We start from the raw sequence: 17,282 nt of genomic DNA on the forward strand, positions 1-17,282 counted from the left end.
ACAAAGCTATAAATGTGCAAGATCATTAAATGAATGTAACTATCACAGATTTTAATTGAACCACTATCTAAGTTTGCTTTACTCTTTTATAGAGTTAATTGTACTTTGTTATGTAATTTTATTATTTATTTGAATGACTAGTCCTTAATTTTTACAAATCAAAAGTAAACAAAGCAAACCAAAACAAACCAAAAAAAGCCTACAACAATGCAGAATCTGGTTTATTCCTGCTCCAGTCACAGATAGTTGTTCTCAGTGTAAGGAGAGAGAGCTGTGTCTCTTGTCACAGAATTTTACTTGTTACATAATGGGACATTATATTTTGTCTTAAATATTAATTTTAATTCTGAGTCTCTTGTTTCCAATAAGAAAGGATTTGTATGTTTTTTAAGTTTACATGGCTGGGTAACTAAATTAGTCATATTTTGAAATAAACATATTATATTATATTACAAAATATATTTTACCTAATATTTAGTTTTATTTTAAATGTACATATTTCTTATTCATATTTTATTGCAGTTAGTAGAGCCACCTGTAATTTTCTTCTTTGATAAAATGAGGGAATGAATTTTCATAGTTGCTTTTTTAGAATATTTTGGCAATTCATCATTAGGGAATACATTACTGGAATCATCTTTTAATTACAGGTTGTATATGATGCATCACTTTCTGTGTATTTATCATACATGAACTCTAATGCTGATTCGCCTTGCTTGTTCTTGTGAATCCTACTTGTCAAAACTAACTGGCTCACTCATAAATTCTATTTAACTATTTTCTGCTTAAACAATACAAACAAGAAATTTATAAACCTTCCTTTTTACAAGAGAAGCAAAAATATACACAAAAATAATTTCCTACTTATTAAAATAAATAAAAATAAATATTTATAAAATAAATACAATCAACATTTTTGTATATAACTGTCTTATGTCTATGCTTTTTATTGGAATTTGTAGAGTATCATTATGAATTGATGAGATTTTACAATGTTACTTTGTTTTGATCGGCTTCATTATTCTTATTATTTAAAGTTCCATGTATTACAACTTACCACAAAAAACGCCCCTTTAGCAGCCTACTTGATCTTACCATTGCTTTGTGCTTTTCTTCAGAGCATTTCTAGTTCTGGTGATAATGGTATATTTCAGACTCATTTTGACTTTGCTTGGTCCAACTTGTGGGACCAAGTACTCTCCAAGGATTCCTTGTTTTCTTAGTGGCAATTAGTTTAGGGACAAAAATCTGAAGACTAATGGTGCTCCTGAATTTGATGGTGCACAGAAATGTGTTTGCAGTTACTATTTATTCATCTTAACATTGACAAAGCCAGAAAGTACATCTTTTAAAGTCATGAATTCACAATGAATTTTTCACAACTTGACAAGCTAAAGCTCCTTCTTTCTTGCACTATGTGGTTATATTTACATTTAAGATTTTTTTTTTTGATGTTGACACTAAGGGCTTCTGGGGTCAATCTAAGATGAGGTATGCATAGTAATGAGTAAAATAATAATAATTTAAAAAAAGAAGTTCAAATACAAAAATAGTATTTTGGGGGCCAGGCCCAGTGGCTCACGCCTGTAATCTCAGTACTTTGGGAGGCTGAGGTGGGCAGATCGCAAGGTCAGGAGTTGAAGACAAGCCTGGCTAGAGATAGTGAAACCCCATCTCTACTAAAAATATAAAAATTAGTCAGGCATGCTGGCACATGCCTATAGTCCCAGCTACTCGGGAGGCTAAGGCAGGAGATTGGCTTGAACCTGGAAAGCGAAGGTTGCAGTGAGCAGAGGTCATGCCACTGCACTCCAGCTTGAGCCACAGAGTAAGACTTCATCTCAAAAAAAAAAAAAAAAAAAAAAAAAAGAAAAGAAAAAGAAAAATAGTATTTTTTAAATGTAAAGTAAAGGAGTATATTGCTACTGTAGGGAAAAATTACATGAGATGCAGCTCATGAATTATGTAGGGGGATAACATATGGCCTTTTTGTCTATTTCAAAAATATTTGGATTTATTGGTTAGTTTTGAAAATTTACATTTTTGTTTTAGTTTTGCTTTTGTTCTTGTACTTTTTCAAGTTAAATGATAATTGATTGATGACTAAAATATTATTATTTTTAAATTACATTTTATTTGCTGAGACAGATTGAGGGTAAGTAGGTAGGTATGAATGGTTACTGCATTAATAAAGTTAAGGGAATGTATTGACTTGCATTGCAGTGGTGGCAATGTGAATAAAAGCAATAGTTTCAAGAGATATTTAGAAGGGAGATACAAAGTGATTTTACATTTAATTGGACCTGTGGCCAGAAAAGGGGAAAAGAACAAATGTTAAAGATAAATACAATCTCTAAACCATGAACTGGGAAGGTTCTGATACATTTACTGAGATAGAAAACACTGGAAGAGGGTCAAGATGACAGACAAGGTTGTGAGTACAGTTCTAGACATAAGTTAAAGTGCCTGTGAGATATGTGCTTGAGGGTGACAACAGGCTCTTGATTTTTGTGTCTGAATCATAGCCAGAGGAGGTGTGATCCTCAAAAGAGAAGGAATAATTCTTAGTATTAAATGCTACTGCAAATGATTGTAGATATGAACTAAATTAGATTAATTATGATATGAAGCTTTCTGGAGTTGATGGCAAAATTACCTTTTATAAATTATTGTAGACAGAGTTGAGTTTTCCTGGATTGAGAAATAACAGTATTCTCAAATTAGATATAATATGTGTAGAAGTTACTTGTGCTTGAAAAGAGATGTGGCAGAGTAGCTGTTAAAACTAGGAATGAAGGAAGTTCTTGTGCCTTTGTATTATTACATTTAGCAACCATGCGATATGCTTAAATTAGAAGTGTCATGCTTGAATATTTATATCAAGATACGTTATAATTTAATTAGTGAAGACTTCTTGAAGAAACTAATTCCTTAAGAGTAGGAAGGAACATAGGAAGGATATATATTATCAGAAGTGTGCAAAATTTTAAGGGAAAGGAATATGACAGGTAAAGACTGTAAATTATAGTGTTTATAAGAATCAGTATTATCTTATGTGTATTTGTATATATTTTGTAATTAGAATATAAGAAATGTCCTCATGAGATACTTGGAAGTATATAAATAGATTTAGAGTTTAAAAAATAAGCTGATTAATTCTATGTTTTAGATTATATTATTTCAATTTATATTGTTTATTTGTAAATACAGTATATTCTACTTTGTGTGAGTAACTTAAGAATAAAGATTTTCTTCAGTATATTTTCACTCACTTTCATAAATATAGTGTTGAAATGGCTATATATTTTAACAAGGGATATTCAGTGTCTTTAACCGAAATCAGTTTTATTTCTTTTGCCAAAAGAAAGGGTGATAAAAGGATGAATTGCAGAAAAGGAGATGTCAGAAAAAAGACAGATGATCATCACCCACCAAACAAGAGGACGTTTTCTTGTCAACTTTTGTCTCTTCTGTCATAGAAATTCCTCTGAGGTTTCAGTCTTTCAAAAGACTTGACACACTATTTTAGAAGTGGCAAACACTATTGCAGAACACCGTATAAAAAACAAGGTTTTCTCTGTTTTTTTTGTTTGTTTGTTTGTTTTGCTTTTTGTTTCCAAATTTCTATATCTCATTATTAAATTTGTTTCACTCTAAATACAAAGATTATGGCTTGAGTTTTCTTTAGAATAGTAGCTTTCTTTAAAAGTAAAATGTGTCCTTTTCATCTAACTCTTTGAATATATCAGAGTTCTTGATTTATTGCAAAATACGTTTTAGTCCTTTTCCTCTTGTATGAATTTATTTTGGATTTCTTAAGTTTAACTAATGGTTGCTCAATTTATCTCATAAAATGAAAATGTGATAGGGAATTGAATAGGAGCCTAAAGAAAGGCTGTTAGTACACTTCTTTGTTAAAAGAATTTGATTCTATTTAAAATATTTATTTGGTGCTCTCCATCAAAGATATTGTCTTGTTAAACATGTGTTTCTTCTATAATTATTTTGGAATTAAATCTTCACCTATTAATTTCCATTGTAAAAAAAATTTAGTATAACATATATGTAGGAAAAAATTGTATTTTAATCAGATCAATTAAAACAAAAATATTTATATGAGTACATGATAATTTACTTAATTAATAGGCTGTCATTGAAAAACTTAAATAAATGTACTCTTCGTGACTGCCAAATCTTAAAACATTACTATTGTAGAATCTGCATTTTGTCATTTTGTAACTGGTAAAAGCTTTATCTTTCTTACCAAATTTTGAGCTCTTGAATTTTAGTTGGTAGAAAAGGGAGTTTGATTAAAGGAAGACACATGTGTCAGGAGTAAAGTAATTTCTGCACTAAATTCATATGAAAATGCCTGCAAAATAAGTATGTCGTGTGAAGTGTTCGAATAGGACTAGATATTTGAATAAGACTAGATAAAATATTTTAATATGGTATCTTGAAATCATGAGGAGTGTAGAATTGGACAAAATATGTGAGTTTTGCAAGACAAAGGTGGAAGGTGGTGTTTATGGCTTAGGAAATTTAGTTCTAAATATCTAAAGTTCTAAAATTCTACTCTATTCAAAGCATCAAACCATCAGCAAAATTCTAGCCTTATCAGAGAAGAAAATTTACAATACATTGCTTAGAGTTAGACAGGATAGTTGGAGAAATTAAAATAAATTTAATTCCACATCGTGGAGTGGGGGGAGGGAGGAGGGATAGCATTAGGAGATACACCTAATGTAAATGACGAGTTAATGGGTGCAGCACACCAACATGGCACGTGTATACATATGTAACAAAACTGCACGTTGTGCACCTGTACCCTAGAACTTAAAGTATAATAATAATAATAATAAAATAAACTTAATTATTCAGTGAAGATGGATCAAGAACCTACTACATGGCAATCGCTTGACAAAGTCCTGAGTATTATTAAATTCATTCATTCTACAAGGTGTAGAGTGAGGGACACGAACAAAGGGAGAAAGAGTAAGTAGAGGAGGCACAAGGGCTGCATTATACTAGGTAACCAAAGACTCTAAAGCACAGTATAACAATTAGGCAGATAGAGTTATCAACATTTGCTTGCAGAAGCAAGCTACTTTATTCATTCAAAAATATTTATATTTTCATTTATTATTTATCAGGCATTGTACTAGAATAATAATTATTTTTGTATTGGTTTCTGACTATATAGTGTTTTCAATGCAGTAGTTGAGTCACACTTTGAACAAATAATCAGAATAAACAGTATGATTTCAATTGACACAAGTACTATAAAACAAAAATAAAAGTAATGACAGTTTATGTTGTTTGTGATGATTAATTTTATGTATTAACTTGACTGTGTCAAGGGGCGTGCAGATATTTGGCTACACATTATTTCTGGATGTGTTTGTGAGGCTATTTCTAGATGAGATTAACACTTTGGATCAGCACATTTAGTAAAGCCCATTGCCCTCCCCATTGTGGTTTGGCCTCATCCAATCCATTGAGCACTGGAATTTACACCATTGACTCACTACTTATCAGGCCTTTGGACTTAGACTGAAATACGCCTTTGGTCCTTCTGGGCCTGCAGTTCGCAAACAGTAGATTATGAGAATTCTCAGCCTCATGATTGTGTGACCCAAACTCTCATAAATCTCTTCATATGAGTATATATGTATATATATATGTGCATGTATGAGAGTATCTCCTATTGTTTCTGTTTCTCTGGATGTTCCTGACTTAACGTTATTTAATTGACTTAGTACTTAAGTTAGAAAAAGGTAAAATAAGGGGAGGTCATGAAATCCTCTTGGAAGAGGTGGTATTTATATATGGATCTAAAGAAAAGTAGAAGTATGTCATGAGCCAGGTGCAGTGGCTCATGCCTGTAATCCCAGCACTTTGGGAGATCAAAGTTGGGCAGATCACCTAAGGTCAGAAGTTTGCGACCAGCCTGGTCAACATGGTGAAACCCCGTCTCTACTAAAAATACAAAAATTAGCTGGGCATGGTGACATGCACCTGTAATTCCAGGTGCTTGGGAGGCTGAGACAGGAGAGTCTCTTGAACAGGGGAGGCGGAGGTTTCAGTGAGCCGAGATCATGCCATTGCACTCTAGCCTGGGAGATAAGGCTGAAACTCCATCTCAAACAAACAAACAAACAAACGAACAAACGTACAAACGTATGTCATGAAAAAATAAAACAGGAATAAGAATGACAGGAGTCAATGCCAATGGCATTCTTGAACCAGAGAAACAGGTGTTTTTGGAAATTCTACCCACAGTAATACACATAAGTGAGGAATTTAAATAATGTATGCAATAATCTAATTTATACTTTAGAAAGAATGATATAATATTCCAAATCAGAGACTGACAAACTTTTCTTTAGTAGACCAAATAGTACACATTTTCATTTGCTGACATTGCTCATAACTCTTCATCTCTGCTCTTGTGGAAAGAAATTAGTACAGCTAATATATCCATTAATTAGCAAAGGTGTCTCTATTTCATTTAACTTTATTTGCTGAACTTCTGGCTGTATGATAATGAGCAGATGGGCCTCAGTTTGCTGATTTTTTGGCCTAAATAATTCATCTAGGCCACAAGTGAAGGCAGAGAAAAGGGTTAATAAACTATTAGAGAAGACAGTTTCTCTAACAAGTAGTTGCATAGAACTAGGTGGAAAAGTAAGTCAGTTTTTAAAGATAACTGGCTACTATTTTTACTAGGCTGTTTTTAAACTACTTTCTACTATGCTATGTTCATTATGTTCTGTACTTGATTGAGAAGGTAGAAATTACATTGGTTTGTATGTAAAGGAAGTAAGGTAGAAAAAGAAAGCAAGAAAAACACTAAGGAATTTTGGAAAACGTTAGATAACAATCAAGTGTTAAATGATAATATTTGTGAGCTCCTAGGATATATTATGATAAATAAAAATGAGAAGAAAGAATATCCATAAGAAATACAGTAGTGAGTCTGAAGGTTTTATGAGTTTTTATTGGACCTTAAAGGACAGTGGAAATTTATCATGTGATAACAGAGAAAGGCACTTTAGGTAAAGATAATTACATAAATAGACATGTCCAGGTGGGAGAACGTCTGAGTGTAGGTGTGCATTTGTATGTGTTTGTGTGTCTGTGTGTGCAAGAGAGAAAGAAAGAGATTAAGAAGCTTTGTCTTTGGTTGCACTTCTTTTCATAGTTGCAACCCTTTTACTATAAAAAGGACGTTGACTTCCTGAATGGCTAAGTACAAATGGTGTTTATATTGAATAGCATGACCAAATATAGTTCAGTAAATTATTAAGCAATTACAGTACATTTAAGCATTCTAATAAATATTTATGGAAGCCTGCTTTTAAATTAGTCGTTTTTCTCATTATCAAAATACAGATAAAAATAAAGCACACAGTACTGGTCTCAGAGAGTTTGCAATACTATTTATTAGAAGTTTGAAAACCTTAAAGTGAAATGTGATAGCTCCTAAACTAGGGATATGAATAAAAAGTGATGTAAGCAATAAAAAGAGACAGAGTAATCCTGCTTTATATTTGAACAGAAGGAGGTAACTAGGTAGGTTAATGATCAAGTTTGTGGTTGTGATTTAAAATTAAAAAGTAAATCTAGAAATATCAGTAAAGCAAAGTAAATGTATGCTGATAATGTGTACATAACTTTAAAATGCCATTTCTGCATAATATCAAATGTAACATTTTGGGATTAAAGATGTTTAATCATAAGTGTTTTCTTCATTCAAATACAGAATATTTTATTAGATTTTTATTAATAATTGACAAACAAATTGATCTTTCTATATACCTCCTTTTGAAGCTGTAGTAGATCTGAGTTGTTTTGTAGCTTCTGCTCTTTGTAGACAAATTTTCCCAGTCCAGATCATACCTTTTATTACATTTGTCAGTTCTTTTTACACAATTCCAAGATATTGGATCATTTGCATGGTTGTGTATGTACATTTGGCCCTTAGATGACTTTGTTCCAGTACTATTTAAATGTAGATTTACATGTTCATGTGTTGGTAATTGTGTCTTGATATATATACTTGACAAAATAGAATGTGAATCTATTAATAAAAACAAACAAAGATCCAACTCTCTCTTTCTCCTCCTCTCTCTAAAATAAGAACAAGAGGTTGCTCACCAAAAGCATAATTTTCCAAATTTATACCCCCTTAGTTGTGCTCTGTAATTATATTTGCTAGCTATAGTAGAGAGTCACTTCACATTTATTTCAATTAAATGGCATTAAAATCTTAACTTGATACCTCTGCTTGCACGTTATTAGATGATTTTCTCCTGATTCTTTAACCCTTTAGGAATTATTTTGCTGGAGAAATGCCATTGTCTTTGAGCCAATTCTATCTAGTTCTTTCATCAAATAGAAAAATGTGATGGTCCACATAATTATGTCAGTACATACTTCAAAGCTTACACTATATTTCAATTCTATAGCTTGTATAATTGCTTTCAATCCTAAATTGCTTAAGGCCAGTTAAATGGACAATTTTTATAAATTTATGTTTTTCAATTAACCTTTTGTAAACTTTCAAATATCTAAATTTTCTTTTAGCATACCTGATGATAGTAGGTCAGTGTAAGCTAATTATAAGTTATGTTTCAGAACAAATGTGTAAAAAATGTATTTGCAAAAAATATCCATATACTTCAATGATAAATGGTATTAAATTGCTATCATGTTATATTCCATACATGTATGCATTGCCTCATTTATTAAAATACATATCTTTAATTGCTACTGTAATAGATGGAGGCACAATAGCAGCCTAAGCAAGAATATTCATTTGTAGTTTGACAAACTAATTTTCACCCAAATTCCGTTGCGATGCAAAGTAGCTATGTGACTTGAGTAAGCTATTAACCTTTTAAGTTTCAGGTTCTCACCAGTCACATTTTGTGTGTGTGGTACCTCCCAGGTGAGTATCAAGATTGGAATTGATAAATGTATCAAATCATAACCATTTACTTCTTTTAGCAATTTAAGGAGTGACATTTTCTTCTCTTCCTGTGCATTTGCCTAAGAAAACAAATGCTATATTTTCCCAAGCTTTATAATCCCTTCTACCATCTAACATGCTTATGTAATTTTAACCAAATCTGTAATGAGTATATATCTTCTGCTAAAAGAAACATAATTTAAATTAACATTTTATAAGTTCTGAAACATTTTAGTTTTCTTTAAACAATTCTCAAGTTGAATGATTTGACATTTTGATTTTGCCATTTTATATTTGCTTTCTCTCATTCACCTCAAATTGTAACCCCATAAAACTTATGAAAGCCTCAGCTCTTCTTATTCAAAATAAAAATTTAATACCAAACAAAATATGGAAACTTACAAAAATGAAGTTCCTAATGATTAAATAAATTTTTTCATTTAACTATGTGGAAAATATGACCCTATATTTGCACTTTTCTCATAGCAATTTTATCTTTAAAAGTTTAGTACACTATTTTCAAACTGATAGGTTGTCAGAAACGTTGATGAGACTCAGACACTGAACTGAGTTCTCTGTTCACTATCAAAGTCTGAGCATAAAAAATGTGATGATAAAAAATAAAGTGTGGAACACAATTTTGAATAAAATTGATCTGTTGTGTTGTAGTTCAGTAGGGTAACCTTACTTAACAATAATCTATTGTATATTTCAAAATAACTAGAAGATAATAATTTATTGTTCCCACCATACAGAAAAAAGAAAAATTTTAGGTGATAAATTATTTTGATTTGATCATTACACATTATTTGAATGTATCTAAATATCATATGTAGCCTGAAAATATGTGTTCATATTATATATCAATACAAATTTAAAAATTATAGTATAAAAACTTTTGTAAAATATATGAGAAATAAACATATTAGAATGTACAAATATTTAATATTACATTTTTATATTTGATTTGATCATTACACATTATTTGAATGTATCTAAATATCATATGTAGCCTCAAAATATATGTTCATATTATATATCAACACAAATTTTAAAATTATAGTATGAAAACTTTTATAAAATATATGAGCAATAGACATATTAGAATGTACAAATATTTAATATTAAATGTATGGCACTTACATAAAGGCATCTATGTGTCCCCTTGGTTAAGATGATAGAGTAAATCTAGAGCTAAATAATTCCTTATGAGAAAACTCAATAAGATCAACAATACAAAAGTGACTAGAAGGAATAAAAGATATTACAGCTGAGGCCAAGCGTGGTGGCTCATGCCTGTAATCCCAGCACTTTGGGAGGCCAAGGAGGGTGGATGACGAGGTCAAGAGATTGAGACCATCCTGGCCAGGGCAAGTTGAAAATATTGTAAATTGACATGATATTTTCAACTTGTGATGAGTTTATCAGGACATATCTGCATGTAAGTCCAGGAACATCTGTACTAAAAGGGAAGATATTTTACAGGACATGTACCACAAAAGGTGGAAAGGTAGAAGCCATCAGAATTTTGCTTATCACAATGTCTTTGGATTTTTACAGTCAACCTTCAACTAGTACACTACTTCACTTCTAAAATAAGAAAGTTATGCCAGTAAGTGAACTGTGTTATTAATGATATGCATTTTAATACTCCATATACTATAAGCCCCTAATATATTATTTTGGTTTGAAACTGTCAGTTATCTTTTGAAGATATTTAAGCAGTAAGAAAAATAAGTATATTATATATTCCCAGATATTTATCACTTCTGTTTTACTTGATTGGTTTGGGTAGATCAGATCCATCTGGGCACATTGTCTTTACTAACCTTGCTTGTAGTGTAGGTCTTCTCTTGATGAATTCTTTCAAGATTTGTATGTTAAAGAAACCTTACATTTGTATTTGAAAGATATTATCTCTGGATATAGAATATGAGTGTGCCTTTGGCTTTGTATTGTTTTGTTTTCCTATCAATGTTTTAATATGTTGCTCCACTATTTTCAGGCTTGCATTGTTTCTGAGAATTCTTCTTTGATTCTTATTGTTGTCCTTTATTCTCTTTTTTCATAAAGGTAATAGTTATGTTACTAGGCCTTTTACTGTATATGTGATATGTCCTTATTACCTGGCTACTTTTTAAGATATTATGTTTATCATTATATTCAAGTAGTTCTATTATAATATGCTCGATAAATTTTATTCATTTTATTTCTGCATGTTCAGGTTTTATTAAAATTCTTGGATCTATATGTTTGTAGTTTTTACTAATTTAGAAAATTATCACACACTGCTACATTAACCATTTTGATGTCTCCCTTCCTTACTATCCTTCAAAGATTCCGATTATGCTTAGGGTTTTTAAGTACATCTAGTATTTTGGTCTGTTTAAAATTGGCCCAGAGTACACTTATACTTTATTCGCTACCTTTAAATTATTATTTTTTTCTCTCCGTGTTCCAATTTATTACTTTCTCCTCCTATGTCTTCAAGCTCATTAATTGTTTTCTGCGGTGTCTAATCTGCTGCCAATCCATTTCAGTCTGTCATCTCAAACATTCTATTTTTAATCCCCAGAATTTGAATTTGTGTATTAAAAATATTTTTTTTCCTTACTTAACTTCCTAAACCTATGCTTTCTTTGTCATTTTGAATGATTTAATATGATTATAGTGACTATTTTAATGTCTGTTTGCTAATTTTAGCACTTGTATCATCTTGGGGTTCATTTTCATTTATTTTTTTTTTTAATTCCTATTGTAGATTGTACTTTCAAGCTTCTTAGCATGTAGGCAATGTTTTATTGGGTACTAAACATTGTGAATTTTTCCTTGTTGGGTTATGGATATTTTTGTATCCTTATAAATTTTCTTGAGTATGTTCTGGGACTCAGGCTACTTGAAAACAATTTGAAAAGCTTGACGTCTGCTTTTATGATTTGTTAGGCATGACCAGAATAGACTTTAATTCAGAGCATACAGTGACCAGGAACATGAAACTTAGATGTGCCTATTGATCCACTGGACCCATTTGAAATAGGATATTACTTATCTCCTAGACTCTGTAAGACACTCATATGTGGAGTATGTGTGGAGGTGGGGGAGTGTGTAATGGCATTTCCAATCCTCTGGTGTCTGTGATAAAACAGAACTTGTAATCAAGACCCTTCATATATGTGGGAATTTCCTGTTCCTCACATAAATGGCTTTAAGTGCTCTGGGAAAGGATTGGGCAAGTATTTATATACTTGTTATCAGATTGCAGGATCTTTATTTAAGTATACTCAGTTACTCCATCAGTGAAGGAAATCTGAGTCTAAGAATTGACTAAAATCTGGACCTATTCAAGCGATGGTGATTTCCCACTCTGGTGACTAATATTACTCTTTGCTTGTCTGTTGGTGATTGTCTTTATTGCATAGAAAAAAAAAAGTGATATTAAGCTACTTCAAGTTTAATTGTTTTAAATTTCCTGGGTCTAGAGATATAAACAAATAATAAAATAAATCTTAAAATTTAAAATAGCATTTTCCATTTTAACTTTTTAGATGGTAGATATCTCAAAACATCCTCAGTATAAGGCCTTAGTACAAAAAATACTGAGAAAAAAGATGTTTAATAATTACTCGTATTATTACCGAAATACTCGTATAATAGAGATTAGTGTTTTTTATTATATAATTAGGTGAGCATGTTTCAACATTGTCGTTTGTTTTCTAGTCAGTGGAAATATAATGCATAAAATAAACATTTAAAACTACTTTATTTAAAAAGGTATAACTTTTAGTGCATATATTAAATTTAGTGTAGTTTGTCTTTCAATATTTGTATTTTTAACGTTTCAACTAAATTTTTCTTTCTTCATTGACAACTATGTCAATTCAGTGTAATTATAAAGCTTTTACATATTAGCTTGATCTTTGTTTAATAACCAAGAAAATTAAAGAAATTTAATTTTCAACCTTTGATAAGATAAAGAGTTAAATAAATCAATCTTACTGATTTTAGGTAAAAACAAACTTTTAGCTATAATTTAAAACACAATCTCCCAATTGTGTTTACACTGATAAATCTCACAATCAAGAGATAATTGTGTTTTATATTAGTGTAAGATTTATCAATGTAATCAATGTAATAATCAGTAATTAGTAATCACTTGGGGAAAATACTACCCTTTTGTAAAAAGCTAATTTTAGCTTAGATTGTGTGAAGAGATTGTGTAAGACATGAGATTGTGTTTTAAATTAGTGTGAGATTTATCACTGTAAACAATGTAATAATCAATAATTAACAATTAGGAAAAATATAAAACTTTTTTAAAAAGCTAAATTTTAAGTCCTTTTCTTGAAAATATATTCATATTTGTAAGCACTTTTTTCTTTTTATGCCATAATTGACTATTTAAATTTCAAAGAATGAGATGTAGAATGAGTAATTAATAATTCAATTTTCATAGAAAATATTCCAACAGTGTACTTTTTGTAGAAACAGAAAGAAAGACTATATTCAACATTTATTTTTCTTAATGAAAAAAAGAGTGTAGTGGTGACAAGCATTTTAAGGCATGACATAATGCATGCTGTTTTTTTTTTTTTTTTTAAATAAGATTGATGATGTATTATACAAAGATCCTTGCCGGTTTACACATTCAGTATCTGTCGAAAACGTCTGGATTATAAAGCACCGGATTTTATATATTAAGGAGGATAGTCACACATCTACAAATATTCAAAATGGCAAATAACTGACAAATATATTTCTGTTTACTAGGCAAATTCTTTCTTTCCACGGAGTTGATAGTTTTCGCACTAATGAGGTAACTGTCTTTTACTTCATCGTTTTTCATGTCTTTTGATGTCACAGTGGTACTTGGGTCATACATAAAGAGCTTTATATTTTGTTCATACTTTTTGCTCCAAATCAAATGTTATCAATGTTAAATAAGGCATCATGCAGGTGATCCAAAAACATGTATTTTAGTTGCTCATATTTTGTTATAATCAAGAGAATATTTCAATAGTAGGTTGTTAATACTGTAATATTATTCCTACATTAAAAGAAATACATTATACAATAGTACATTTATTACTTATATCCCTTTGTTGAATTTTTCTGAATGAGTAGAATTTTGATTTCATCACTTTATGTGACTTCAAAGCCATTCCAATTTTTAATTGAAATCAAGCTACCCCCCTGCCTAGAATTTGATTATCTTCATTTCTTAAGGCCCTTAAAATCTTGTTATTGAAAATGAGAGAAATGGTGCTATATACTACATGGTAATAATCAGTTTCCTTTTACAAACCCATGCGTATGAGATACACTGAATAAAAATATCTTTGATCCTACAGCAACTAATTAGAAAATGTTTTTGAAGGAATCAATTTATTCTTTCCCTACCATTTGCCTAAGGACAGAAGAAATTTCTGCATAAATCAAAGGAATGATTGTAGCTGTTTCACATGTCTGTGAGTTATGACAGTCTTTACAGGCAGTTGGCATAAACACATTGAAATTTTAGACAGACAGTTGATGTCAGCAAATGTTTCATATACTAGGCCTTAAGCGGTTTTTAAGTTAATTTTAAGCTATATTTTATGTTACATAAGTAGTTATCATGGAATTTCTAATAATGTAGCTCACTTAATACATACTGTCTTATGATATAAAGGCACATTTTATTTTCCTTTTATCAATATATCCTATTTTAACAACATATAAAATATTTATATCATGTTTAATATTGGAAATTCTGTGGTGTTATATTCTAACTTTAAATTTACTCAAATGGTGATTTCAAAGACAAAGTGTTACTATCATTGAAATAATTCAGGGGTAAATCCCAAGCATCTGATATCCTACATACTTGTTTGATTAACGTATTTATAATTATATTCTTACATATGCATCTTTATTGCTAAAATTTAAAATTATGAATTAAAAATATATATAATTTTTTATTACATAATCATGTATTTCTTTCTCTTGTATGACTCATGATATGTAATATCTTAGAACTACATTTTCTCAATTATTTATATAGACAACATTATTTTATAAATGGTTATTTTCATAGCATAACCAAATTAAATATAGTGAAATTAAGTGCACACACACATCAAAATGTATGTTGCTATCATATTTATTTTAATTTATTAAGTAGTTACATTTCATAGCCATTAGCCAAGTGAATTTCTCATATGGGCATAATTATGTAAAAGATTTCTCATGTCATTTTAAAATTGTAAACCTGTAGAAAATATTACTGTTTGTAATAAGTGCATTGTGATAAAACAGTTGTTTGGTGAGAAGTATGATATAAACACTCGAAAGAAATCTGTCCTGTAGAAACATGAAACAATATTTACAAACCCCTCTTACCAAATTTAATATTTTATCTGAGTGAAATTACTTGATAAGATTTCTATGACACATTTGGTGGATTTTTGTTTTATGTAATTCAAAGTACACCATATACAAGACTATCTAATGACTTCTGCTGTGATGTTCACCCTTGTTTGCCTTCTCTGCAAAGCAGACCCTCTGACTACTTTTCACTTTTAAACTTAGAAAGAATTTACATTGGGAGAAAAACAAAACAGAATACTAGGATAAAGAGTATCTTAATAGCCACAGGCTAGCTTGCACTTACATTTTTCTACTCCTCACCCTAGCAAGATTTTGTGTTGCCTTGCTATTTATCCAGTAACACAACCTACTGCAGTATCAGTGGTCATGACTGTTACAACAAACTTTATAACAGAAGTTACTCAAAGACAGTAAATAAATGAGGAAAAAAGCATAATCTCAAAATTTTTCTTCAGCTGAAGCTCTTAATCTCTTTTTGCCATATATACCTTAGCCACTGCCCTAACTCACACACAAAAAGACACCGGTCTTTGCAGTCTTTGTTTTCTCTAGGCTGTTCTCAAGTGTTATTGTGTTTTTGTTGCGTTTATTGATTGTTCACTTGGTTGGTTCTTTCTGGAATTTGTGTTTCTCTCTTACTTTTATGGCTTATCTTGGGCTGATTCGAAATAGGAGTCCACAAGATTAGGTGTATGCATTTCAATAATTATTTTAGTGGAGTTTTGGAACATTCAATCTGTCCTCTTTAATCAGACGCTAGCAGTACATTTTATGTACAGTGGGGAGACGACTCTTTTTCAGGGCTATTTGTAATGGCTACTTTTATGTGTCAACTTGTCTGAGCCACAAAGTGCCCAGACATTTTGTCAAACATTATTCTGGTGTGTCTATGAAGATGGTAATATCAACATTTTGATTTGTAGAATGAGTAACGGAAATTGCCCTCTGTAATGTAGTTGTATCTCATCCTACCAGTCGAAGCTCAAAACAGAACAAAAAGGCTGAGCAAGAGGAGACTCCCTGTGACTGTCTGACTGAGCTGGCACGTTGGTCTTTTGCAGCCTTCAGACTTGGACTGAAACATTGGCACTTTTTGAGTCTCAAGTTGGTCAGCTCTCAGATTAGAACTCACACCAATAGCTCTCCTGATTCTCAGGCCTTTGGATCCATATTAAAACTACATGTCAGTTCTCCTTGGTTTTGGACTAGAACTCCACAGCAGCACTCCTCTGAAATGTGGATCGGAACTCCTCAGCCTCCTTATTCATGTGAGTGATTGTATATATATATATCCACACACATACACAAGCACACCCGTCTCCCCTGGGTTCTGTTTCTTTGGAGAACCCTACTATAGTATGATAAGAAAATATTAACTTTCCCTTTGAAATGTGTGCTAATGCACATCTTAATGGCAGAAATAGAAAACCAACATGCAATAAACATTTTCAAATTGAAGGAAACAAAAGGTTTAAAAATTTACTTACTAAGTGTGAGTTTCATATTCAACTGAATGTTACATGCTTATTAATATTTTATCACTGAATGTTACATGCTTATTAATATTTTATCATAAATCTTATTTATCACTAAAGTTGATTTCTCACTCAAGCAGCTGAGTACACAATAGGCATTTATAATATAAGCTGTAAGAAAAGATGACTGCAGTGTTCATTTAAGGCAGTCCCAGGGATTGTCAATTTTTATGTAAATTTATAGGAGGAATGTTGTTTACCACTTATTCCAGTGATTTCTTATTTTAAATTATGTAATTCTTACAGACCTATAACCTCAGTTTTGCCTGGTAATATACTTAAATTACATTAAAGTTGATACATTTACCAACACAAGTTTTTGCTTATGTAAAAGGAAGAAAAAGAGAATAATTTCAATGAAACAACCTTTTAGATAAATGTATAACTCTTTCAAGGATCACTTTTCT

Source organism: Rhinopithecus roxellana, chromosome 18 (genome assembly GCF_007565055.1).
Source record: "Rhinopithecus roxellana isolate Shanxi Qingling chromosome 18, ASM756505v1, whole genome shotgun sequence".
Lineage (NCBI taxonomy): Eukaryota > Metazoa > Chordata > Mammalia > Primates > Cercopithecidae > Rhinopithecus > Rhinopithecus roxellana.